Source organism: Pseudopipra pipra, chromosome 1 (genome assembly GCF_036250125.1).
Source record: "Pseudopipra pipra isolate bDixPip1 chromosome 1, bDixPip1.hap1, whole genome shotgun sequence".
Lineage (NCBI taxonomy): Eukaryota > Metazoa > Chordata > Aves > Passeriformes > Pipridae > Pseudopipra > Pseudopipra pipra.
In genome coordinates, this window is record NC_087549.1 from 26,409,460 (window position 1) to 26,421,907 (window position 12,448).

Genomic DNA, 12,448 nt, shown 5'->3' on the forward strand with positions numbered 1-12,448 from the left:
GCAAGTCAGAATGGCTAGAATGGTTTCATAAAATGTATACTTAAAAATTTAAAAATGGAAAGGAATAAACAGGAGATGAAAATCAAGTTACATAAATAACTATCTGAAAAATCGATACATTAAGAAAAACTTTAAATTCTTGTTTTCTTCTGAACTTAACAACTGTAAAGAAAAAAAAAAAAGGAAAAGGAAGAAATCTTAATATACCAGTCTTGAGGCTAGAGAAAGATTTCCTTGTTCCCATGACTCCAATCCATTTAGGTGATATATATTTTTCATATATCATTTTTTTAATTCAAATTTTATGGACAATGAATGATGTCACTAAATCCAGAAAAGGACAATTACTTCTTCCTAAGAGTGGCAGTACTTTGGTGATATTGTATTATCAAAAACCTCAACAAAGGCTTTTTCAAGTATTTTCTTCAATGACAATATTTCAAATCACTGTGATGAAATTCAAAGTCACTGCCAGGAAGGGGCTGGGATAGCTACTGTCTGTAAATTTTCTAGTAGCTTGCAGAAAAATCCTTTCTTTAGCCCTGTCTTTCTGCATCAAAACTGAAAGGGGCATTCTTATTAGCCTTAGTGCATTGGTTTATCAAAATTGATTCCACATTTGTCTGGCTACATGCACTTAAGTTGGTTTAAACCTCTTTAAAGCAGATATTTTTTCTGGGAAATTACTGAGTGCATCTAAACCTATTTAAGGGAGCATTATACCAGTTTAAATTGAGAGTGCACTACTTTTAACTAGATTAGTTTAAGATTGACCTACTTGCCTCAAGTGCAGCTTTTTAAAACAGGGTAAAATTTAGAAGTAGTGCTTGAGGAAAACAGGGATTTCTTGGGAGCTTTGTTTTCAAGCACCTTAGACATGATACCTAACGTACCAATTACTGGATAAAATGTGACCATAGAACTATGTCTTCCAGCAGCAGAAAATATTTGGCAAAAACTAAGTTTCAGTTCTCTGTAGATAAACACGGCAGATCAGTAGTGGTAATTTGATACTTTTATCTTCATATCATATCTACAAGGGAAATAGAAGTCAAAGTAATATATGTGATTTTTTTACCTCTGTAGCGAATTTACCAAGGCAGTAACTGTAGCATACTGAAATTCTTCAGAAAACAGTTCTTCCATCAAAGAACCTACAGTAGATAATAACAAGTGAAACTCCATTACAGAAGTAATAAATGGTTTTAGTGTACAGTAACATTTAAACGTAAGGAGAATATTACTGCAGAGTGCTTGCATACATGTGGAATATTTGTAACTTGTGTATACATAAAACTGCATCTTTGGAAAAACAAACCCAAAAATTCAGGAATTCATGGAGGGTTTTTGTTAACTGTCCAGCATTCAAAAATTATTCAAGTTTGCAGGCAATAAAAAGAAAACAAACAAGCAAACCTGTCACTTTGTACCATGCCATTTGTAGGTTGCCAAGTAAAAGCTTCTTGGACCTGATGCAAATACAGTATCTAGTGTAATGTACTTGGACTCTAGTTAGTGCATAGATTGTGCTGTGGGCACTGTGCTGGCAGCCAAGAAAAATTTATGAAAATCCTGATCTCTGAACTGCATAGATCAACTTGTAGTAAATTTCTTTTGGCTGCCAGTGTGGTTGACACAGTGCAGGAGATTTATGCTGCTGGAAATGTGAACCAGTGGAGTTGTGAAAACCATCTCCTAAGGGAGCTCTGTGTCTCAAACTGTCCTCATGTCAGATGCCATGGTTAGGTATAAAGGAAGCCAAGCATTTCAGATCAAAGGATTTATTAACATGACTTTAGTTTGATAAAGCATAGTGCTCTTACTTAATTGATTATGTGTGTTTTTAATAAGCACTTAACAATATCAAATTTGATCTGTAATCAAGAAGTGTTATTCTTGTTCTGTGCTAGGATAAATGTGTAAAAGATTAATATTTTATTTGAATTTTTATTGTATTTTACTTGTGTATGTACTTGTAAACAAAGAGTTGCAAACATGGTTTCAGATCAAAGACTATCCCACAAAATATCCTATCTCCAGTTAATGACTATTAACAGATACATAAGGAAGAGAATAAGAGCAGGACAAACATATGGCAACAAAACCCCAGCATATTCCCTCTTAGCTTTCAATAGTCTATGTCTCATTGAATTTCTGAGGCACAAGCCATATTTTTGTGTTTAATAGCCTATGACGGATTTCCTTTCATTAATTGGTGTAATCTCTTTTTGAACTCATGCAAGCATTTGGTATCCACAACATCCTATGACAATATGTCCTATAGTTTAAGCAGATGTGAAATACTACTTCTTTCTGAATTTTGAACCTGACATTGATAAATTCATTTTAAGCAGATGGTTGTTCATATTGTGAGGAAGTAATTTTCTAATAATTTTATCTATTCCATTATATTTTATGTGTCATATCTTGTTTCCAGGATAACGAGACCGAGCCTGTTGAGTTGTAGCTTTGTTTATACGTAGTTGTAAGGTTAAGGAGGCACAACTTCTATTTTAAATTTGAACTATTTAAGTGCAATATTATAACATTACATAATGATGAAGATGCCAGGATAATATTTAGAAGAACTGTGCAAGTCACAGGCAAATGGAATATCGATTGATTCTCCTAATTTCACTAGTTTCCCTGATGTCCAATTTAATTCAGGAGTCAATTAACACAGATAATACTTTTTGTCACTAAAATGCAAAGCTTTCACTATTTAAAAAGCAAACGAGTCTTTCCCTGTCAGTAAGTGCATGCTGTGGTGATAGAATTAAAAAGGGTCAGTCTGTCCTCAAACTTCCCAAACCTTCCATGGATTATACTTGCTTGGTGTGCATGTACCCACCTATCCCATATACAAGATCTTACTTAAAATGGTAACTCTTAGATATTCAGTGTCTGATGGATAAAATGTATCCTTGAAAATATGGTTATGGTATGCAAAGCTGTGCTTGAGAATAGAAAAATCCCTTTCAGTTATTGAAGAGATGGGAAATTATTTAAAAAACAAACAAAAAATTAAGGGCCCTAGCTGCTTGTGAAGACAGCCATTGGATGTAGAAATATGCAGATAGGAGAAGAGGATCTGTCTGCTGGACTACACCTACTGGCTGGAAGCCAGATGATGGAAAGTGTTAACTGTTGGCAAGGTAATGACCTCATTTTTATATTTTTGGGGGAGTTTTTTTGCTTTCATGAAGCACCCTTTTGGCTTTGAGGAAAGCACTTCATTTGCATGTCATTGAAAAGGAAATCTGTTAAACACTGGCTGTCAGTGAAAGCAGTCTTGTGGATGAATCCAGCCCTATATTCTAGATGTGTGTTTAACTAGATGCTTTTCATACATCCCAGGGTCTATCAGGGGATTATGCTCTCGGTTTCCTTCTTGGCCTAAAATTGCCACGTGCCCTATTATGCAAACAGAAAGAGAGGCTGAGGAATATGTCAGGAGGACTGACTTTGCAATAGTCTTAATTAAAACAATGGGAATGTAGACGACAACATGCCTCTTACATTGTGCTTTCCGTATCTACAGAAGCAAGGTGCTATTTACACTGTCGCTCATTTGCCGGTGAGATGGTTGTGATACAGGTTGCAACCCAAAAAGGCAGCATAACCTGAGCCAAATAATTGCATATTGCTTCCATCACAGTGTAGGTAAACACAGATCGTTGCAAGCCTTTCTGGAGTATTTAGTGAAGTTGCAAACTCAGCTGTTCATTCAAACTGCAACTGTAGGTTGTTTCCCACGTACCAGGGCCAGCAGAACAAACTGCTTATGTTTGCCATCTGCCTCAGTTTGCGATCAGCTGTCCGATCTTAAACTGCTAATGAAAAGTGTTACAGCAGGCCTGGCTGACTTTGCATCGAAATAAATGAGGAAAGTTCACATTGTCTGTTGCATCAACTTTGCTGCCAAGGAAACATCTAGCTGAAAGGCAGTATGGGTCCTTGCAGACAGTTTTGGCAGCATTTGCACCTACATTCACGGAAAAAGAACTGCCGTTTTGGGGTTTTTTTTAGAGATGTCTTTGTCTCAAACAACTGTTTATGCAACAATGAAGTCAAGTTTATCTCCCAAAATGGATTAATTTAATCAGACCCTCATATTAGTCTATTAGGAGAACTGAGTTTACATGAGGAAATTTAACTGAAAAATGTTTGTTAAAATTATTAGTAAGTTGAAACTAACAATGTTGGAGTTTTTGGGTTTGTTTCTGATTTTCTCCCTGCATTATGCTAGAGAAGACCATTGGGAAGGCATTTTTGCTTAAGCAAATAGATTTGTTTTGAATGAGTCCATACATTAAATGTGGGCCAGCCCCTTCATGATTGTTTTTTCAACCTCACAACACCTCACATGTGAGGAATGACAAAGAAAAAAAGTAACACTACACACATAACGAATAAATAAATAAATAAATAAATCTAGGTCCTACCTTAATCTTTCCTCCTCTTAGACAGAAGCTTAGAAGATTTTGAGTCCTGGATCCGAGAGAGCTTCATATAATTTTTATAAATGTCAGAAAGTTATAGAGAAGGAGGGAAAAAAAAGAAAAAAATTAACATGTTCCAGTGCTTTTTTTGTCTTATCCTCTGTGCATTTTCATGTTTGCTCCATTAGCTTACATAAAGCAATATTTCTTTAATATGTATGATACAAAAATAATAGTAATAAAACTAATGCTAATAATAAGGAAACTGCCTTATGAGCTATCGAATTTCACACCATAGATTGAATTTCAGGTTCTTGAAAGATTACTTACTATGGAGAGCTTGTGAAAAGCCATATCTCAAACATGTTTGGTTAAAAAAAAAAAAAAAAAGAGAACATTCCCTTTATTACTGCAAATAAATTGAAAAGAGTTCACAACATTAATTCATAGCTTGAAATGATTTATTTTTCTTTTCAGTCTGATCTGCTAGTAGCAATAATTTAGGAAAGAGGCATTGTCTATGAACCTCAAATTCTTCCTTTAAACAGAAAGTGACATTTCAGTCATTTAAAGCAGACATCAGGCTTAGCACTCCAACTCTCGTGTGATCCAGAGATCACCAAGTCTCTATTTGTTGCTACGACCACTTAATGGAGACTTTTTCACCAAGACAGCAGATTTAGGACATACTGAAGATGTTCTATAGGATATTATTACTGCACTGCCTTCTCATTTCTCCTGCCTTTTTAGGGACAAACAGAATCTGAAAATTCATGTTTCCAATTGATATGGATGTTGTCATGGTTTCCTGAGAGAATGAGACAAGAATTTTACAGTAATTACATATTTATTTATTAATCAGAAATTTAATGGATTGTTTTTGAAAAAGTAGAAGAATGTAAGCTAACCCTAAAATATAAGATAGTATTATATTTGACTTGTAAGAATAGTATAAGATTAACTAATTAAAGATTTTATGCAATATCTGCTCTCAAACCTAGAGTATAATTTGTGTTTTTCCTGACAATTCTTCACTTTAAAATGCCCAAACCATATGTTCTTGAGGGAAAAATGTTTTTAATCTATATTTAGGCTCCTTCCTAACTGATTTGAGTTCCAATAGCTGGAAACATCTACAGCTTAAACATCAGGTTGGGGAAATAAAGATCAAAGCTGAAAAATCAAAAAGAACCATGCAAATTAAAAGAGCAATATTTTTTGTGCAAAATGTTTTCTGTTGGTGTTTGTTTGTTTTGTTGGTTTTGTTTGGGTTTTGGAGGTGTTTGTTTGTTGTTGATGTTGCGGTTTTTTGTTGTTTTTCTTTTCCCTAGTGGACAGATTTAAGTTTCTACTTCAGGTCTATGTGAATGCTTCCTGGTTTTGTACATATATCACTCAAGTCCATATCCTGTACTTCTATAATTAATGTTTTGCCACGGACTTAAATGAAAAGACCTAAATCAAAAGCCAGAAGACTTGAGGGGGTGGAATTAATCTGACCATATGTTGATGTTTATATCTGACTTAATCTCATGGAGTCCCCTTTAGAGTTAGAGGAGAGATATATTGCCTTCCTGGGTAAGGTTTGTTGCATCCTGAAGTGGATGTCTAAAATAAACTAGATGAATCATGTTCTGAAATACCTGTTTCTCATGTCTTGCTGTGAGGGGTGCAGGTATAGGCATTTGTTTTACAGTGTTGTATAGCTAGATAACTTCCACCAGTGATGTTGAATCATGCCATTTCAGATTAGAGGAGAACCAAAGCGATAAGTGCTTCAAAATAGCTACCAACTGGGGTAAAAAGAAATCTGTCAGTCACAGAAGTGCCTGTTTTGGGAAGAGCTCAGTGTAGTACTCAGAAAAGGTAATTGCTGGTGTCAGCCATCTCCCATCTCTCTTGGTATGGCAGGACAAACACTCTTCTATTGGTCTAAATATAGTATTTCACAAATAGGTTGCACTTCTGAATATTTGAATGCATAGCTGATAGGAGGGTAATGTGTAAACATACTTTTATTTTCCCATTTTTAAGAATCATATATAGCTCCTTTCTTATGATGCAGTTTAGGAACTGATAGAATGTAAGTATGAGGAAAGGGGATTATCACTGAGTATTCAGGACACTGAAGATACATTAGTGACATGGAATTAATGTTGCTATCTCTACTCCAGCTAGCAGGGCTAGTGGAAGCAGCAAAAGTATTAGGGCCTGAGCTTCAGGAAGATGTTGTCATGGTTTCCTGAGAGAATGAGACAAGAATTTTACAGTAATTACATATTTATTTATTAGTCAGAAATTTAATGGATTGTTTTTGAAAAAGTAGAAGAATGTAACTAAAATATAGATATATATCAACAGTCAGTCCTTAGCTGGTTTGAGTTTTTAATGATCACTTATGCTACTGCCAGGGCTGGCCACAGTGGCTGGCAGAGGTGCAGAGATAATGGTCCTGACATGCCTATATGGCAGAGCAGCTGTGGAATATAGTGCCCCCAGTGACTCTGCACTCAGCTCCCTTCTTTCCAGTGGGAAGCTCTGGTCTGAAAACCATCAAACATGGGACCTCTGGCATTGCCTCTTCTCCCTGCCAGAGCCAACCGCTGTCACCTCAGTCTGGGGTTCTGCTGAGCTCCTAACTCATAGAAGGGGAAGTGTGCCAGGATTGACTTCTGCCCTGGCTAACATTCTCATGTCCAGTCTTTCCTGCACTTTCGCAGGGGCAACAAACTCCTGCTTTCATCTTCCTCTATAAGCAAATTCTTTCATAGGCTTTCCTCTGCTGGGAGGCCCAGAAGCATGACTTAGCAGCCTGACCATCTTATCCTTTCCAGCACCCTTTGCGCTGTCCTCTGCAATCTTTCATCTTTGAGCCTGCCCCTCCCTGGCAGGTGCTCAGGCATCTCCGTGCCAACAAGTGCCAAGAGTCACTGGCGTTAAGCCCACAGTATTCTTCAAGTGCTAAAGAGGCTCACAGTGGTTCCTCAAGCTGTAGGAACATACAGCTGTATGGATATAGAATCATAGCATCTTAGCAGCAGATTATCCAACAGATCAGAGCATTTCATGTGAGTAAATTTTAACAAAGTAAAACCAAAGTAGCAGGTTTGTCTTTCTGTCACTTTTTCCATGTACATGATCCCCAGTCTGAAGCTGTCTCAACTTAAAATATGGTGCACCCTTGGATAAGGTCTCTCTTTGAAGTCTGCAGACTTCTTAGAAAACACGTCAATTTTTCAGATCAGAGAACTTTTAATGATTTTTTTCTTCTAATCTCTTTGCCAATTAGTATTCAAAATTCCCACTTCTTTTTATCAGCAGTCCAATGGAAAAAAAACCAAAAACCAACAAATGCCAAATCATCTTGACATTCTTCCTTAATATGAATTAAACAAGCAAAATAACAGTGAAGGAAGAATGGTTCATATAAAAAAATTCATATATATATGCACACATATATATATACACATACACACCACTATGTCATGTTCTCTTTAAAAAATCTCAAAATCATATGTATGTGTTAAGTAGATACAATGATACGGTAAGAATAATGGCCTAGTTTTGATGGGTTTAATGTGAGTTAAGGAACACATACAAGATGCAAGCTCTCTTGTCTTCTTTACATCTCCTAGGAGCGTCTCCAACTACTTCACATCTCTCCTTTTGGAGAAGTTGATATTGATTCACTAGTCAGAATAGTTTTCAAGTTTTTCAGCACTAGTGATTGAAACTGTGAGAAACAAAGTAGAAATATCCTTATACCCATGCCTTTTATAGAAAGAAAATTAAAAATACGTAAAGTAATTAATTCCACCCATATCAAGCAATTTACTAGAAAGTTATAGAATGTACTTGGTAACAGATCTAAGTAGTAAGGCAGAAATTCTTACTTTTTGCATGTCCTTGCCTTCCAAAGCACAGGCTGATCTGTATTATAAAAGAATATGGTCTTCTGAATTCTTTTAAATTGTGCCCACAATATGCAGAAACAGTTAAACACTCTCAGGAAGGACATACACCCTTCTAAACTCACATGTCCTCTTCACATCTCATCAAGAATCTAAGTCACCTGAAGACAGTGTTTCTCTGTAGGAATATGCCCTTTTCAAATTTCAAGCAAGCAAACTTAAATTTCAGAATGGGAATTAATATCTTCAGACCTAGGTTTTCTTGATAGCTTACTATGGACAAACATATTAGCTTTGTTTATCTGTAGACATGAAAAATATGTATATATTACCTACAGGGAAAAGTTTCCCCATACGACATGCTCCACAGTGCTGGCTGTTGAATATTTGATATAGTAATACATATTTATATTCTGGAGTTTGGGCAGTGCTTGTAAAGTCAGGCAAATTTAGTGCCTAAAATAGTTTAGAGCCTCAGAGAAAAGTGTCAGTATAAAAATAATAATTTTGTCTTAGTTTTTACACACAGTATCTTTATTTTTTCCCTTGTGAAATCAAACTTGAGATAAAATAAGAAAAAAAATCACAATCTTTTTGAGCTTACAGCCATTCTATTCCAAATCTCCATGCTAATGGAGAACACAAGAACAGAGATGCACAAATTTTGGACTTGTGAAACATATTTTCTAATATTTTTGTACTACTCTGTCCATAAATGCAAGGTGTAACTGAGACTATCACAAAGAATATTCACCATTGTATATCCTTCAGTGGCAACTTTTACTTTAAAAATCATCAGAGTCATATGGATTTTAACTTTGTTACTCTCAACTTGTTTGTGGTGGTGCTTCATTTTGCTGAGTGGATTGAAATATGTGTTTCTACTTGGATAATGTATGCTGAAATATAGAATCTTTTGGGACTCTCTCCTTCAATGATGGGGACTGAAAAAGTACCCAATGTCAATAGGATAACAAAGCTAGCCAGAGCTGGTATGAATGTTTACTTGCCTTTACACTCCTTCATCTTACTATGAGTACTGGCCAAGGAACTGAAGTTGGCCTACTATCAACCTTGCAGTCACAAGTACACTTCCATGCAGTCCTGAAAGAGCCAGCGAGCACTTAGGGTTGTCCTGCTCTCTCAGTAGTTTGTTACAGTAATGTCGAGATGCTCAGGGCAAGTCTGCTCCCTAAAGCAACGCTGGCCTGAGTAATTGTTGCCTGATTGGAGAAATCTAATCGTATGCACAGAAAGAAGAATGGAAACTAAGATAATAAGGTCCTACCTGCATTGGACTCACATCTTGAGCTAGTTTAAACCTCAGTTTCAATGCATTAAGTTATTTGGGTCAGTTTAAATTCAGGATGCCCTGAAGACAATCATGACTCTTGATGGAAATTGTTGTGAATAATGGGGCTATTTGACTACAAGTAGAAAATATGTTGCCTGTTAAATCATTGTCACCCCAGGCAAGAATATTATGCTCCTAGTTCTTTCCTGTGACCTTCTCCCTTCCCCCTTATTCATTCGCTCAAGGGCTACTCTGCCTTTGCCACACTTAATAGCCCCCCTGATGGCTGAAAGTTGCATTGCATGGGGTGGAAATAAATACTGAATCCAGAGGAACAGTCAGATGCTGAATGTAACGTCTTTTTTTTTTTTTTTTTAAATTTTTACGTAATCTCCCCTATTCAAAAGGCAAAGGGAGAAAGTCACGCTAAGAAACAGCCAGCCCTTGCATAATATCTGTTATCTGACATGGTCCCACTGTCATTTGGAAGCACTACTCTAAAAGCGCTCTACCATATGCTCGTTATCTCTGATCCCAGAAGGAAGATATACCAGTATCTGAAAGTGCTGTTTATTTATTTCCCTGTTACTGTGTACTTCACCTTGCAAAGTCAACATGGACCAAAACACAGAAATTCCTGGAGATCTGTATGGGGAATCAATAAGGACTGATAACCAAAGAATGTATTAATTCTTCACGTATTGCATAATAGGTACAAATAGAAGCAGTAGACTCTTCCAGGACTGTTTGTTAACTGTGGTTTCTTGTAATTTTAGAAAGTATAACAAGTTAACTTCCCAGATGTCCTACCTCAAATAGTAGAGGTTGGATTCCACATGTAAAACACTTTTTGGTCTACTGATACTAACGACTCTAATTATAGCGGTAGAATAAATACTATTACTTAAAAACTATTTGAAAATGGTTCAGTCAATACTGTGGCCAACTTATGAGTGCAATTTTTAATATAGGACTTAGACTAAATATTCTTAATTATTATTTAGGAAGCATGGGTCTAGGAGGCAAATTTGCCCGTCACAGGTGTGAAAAGCAAAAGAAGGTTGCTTCTTAAATATTTGAGTTAATACCAAGGAAAGAAATATTGCATTCTAATAAACCCAGTTTAGAACTCTAACTTCCATAAAATGCAGAAAAGAATGGAAAAATAATCTGAGACATGTTGTCATAGTACAATAGTTATAGTATAGTAACATGTTCTTTCATGTCTTTTCAGCTTAAGCCTATGATTTTTTTAAAATTACGTTAATTAGTCCATTATTAGTGCAGAGTGAAAATCTTTACAGAGTTCCTTCTGTGCGTCACTTCCAGTGCTGAGGTTAGCTATAGAAGCTGAGGATTATTCATATGAGATGATGTCAAAATCAGCTTTGTTTGCATATAAAAGGGCAAATTCAGACATCCAGACTCTTTGTCACCAGGACAGTCAAGCTTAGCAAACCTATTGCAACAGCACATTGAGAATCTGCTTTACTATAAAAAGAACTGCATCTAAGAAAAATATTATCATAAAACACTTCATCTGGAAACCACATAATTATAAATGATAGGATAAACTTCTCATTTCTGGAAGCACATTATGTCACATTAATTTCTGAAAAATGTGATTTTTCTGCACAATTACATTGAATAAAAGATCAAGAACATTTCATTTTCATATTTCCATATTAAGAATGAGAAGGTATGAAAAGACTGTGAACTAAGCACACACTTTTACTTGTGTCTGTTTTCGTGCTTTTATTCAAACATTTATTTTACAAACATTAGCATGGCTCCATACATCATGAAGACATCTACTGCTAAGTGTTTTCTCTTTCATATGTACTTGGGAGAAAGTTTATTTATTCATGTCAACAAGAGAAAAGACTTTAAAAATTGAAATACTATCAACTATGTCCTCAAAGTTCTGTAACATATATATGCAATTTTTTTTGCTAAATTCTTCTTAATATTATTACTATTAATATTATCGTACTTCTAGATCAAGTGCCAGCAGTGGAAAATAACTGTCTATCCCCAAAGAATTTCCAGAATATAGGACAAGAGTTAACACTGACCATTTTCTTTTTCCAATATGCGACTACCAGGCCACAGTATAGGCTTTTAATTATTTATATTTTTCTTTCAACAAGAAACTACCTACTGTGGGGGACACCAATTTCCTTTGGGTCCAGCCATCTAACAGTTAGATGGTCAGCATAAGCTGGTAATCTAGGGTATTTCTCTTGTCAGTGGGACAGGATCACACTTCTGGAGGATAGTTCCTCCCATCCATAGGTGATGAAAATGAGCAATATTCTGGATGTGACCCTTTCCAGCTTACTGGAATCTTTCTCCCAATGTAAAACATTTTCCCAAACTCTCATTTTGTGACAGGTTGACTACAACAGAATCTGTATGAAAGACTCATAGAAAGATATGCAGAACTAAGTCTTAGATAAGTAAAAATAGACAAAATTAACTATAGAGGTCCAGCTCTGAAACTCTTTTAGAAACAATCTTATTGGCTTTGATTTGTGTTTGCTTCACAGAGTGCCGTAATTCTACTGCTAAATCTTCCAGTTGTGTCAAATACCCTATAATAAAAAATTTAAAGATGCTTTTTAGAAGGAAATAACAAAAAAATTAAATTGGTCTATTGTTTGGTTTTTTTAGTCCTACAAAAATAAAAAGATTCTAATACTTAAGCAAGCAACTACACTTATAAGGGAATTGCACAATGAAATATATAAGGACATCCTATTTTAAGAAAAATAGCACAACACCCAAATTTTCCTCATTAG

The 12,448-nt window shown here is 35.7% G+C and overlaps 1 protein-coding gene across 2 annotated transcripts in view; it reads left to right on the top strand.

The window, feature by feature from the left end:
- Nucleotides 1–12,448, top strand: part of MMP16 (matrix metallopeptidase 16) — a 165,254-nt gene that overhangs the window by 103,679 nt on the left and 49,127 nt on the right. The window lies entirely within an intron of this gene.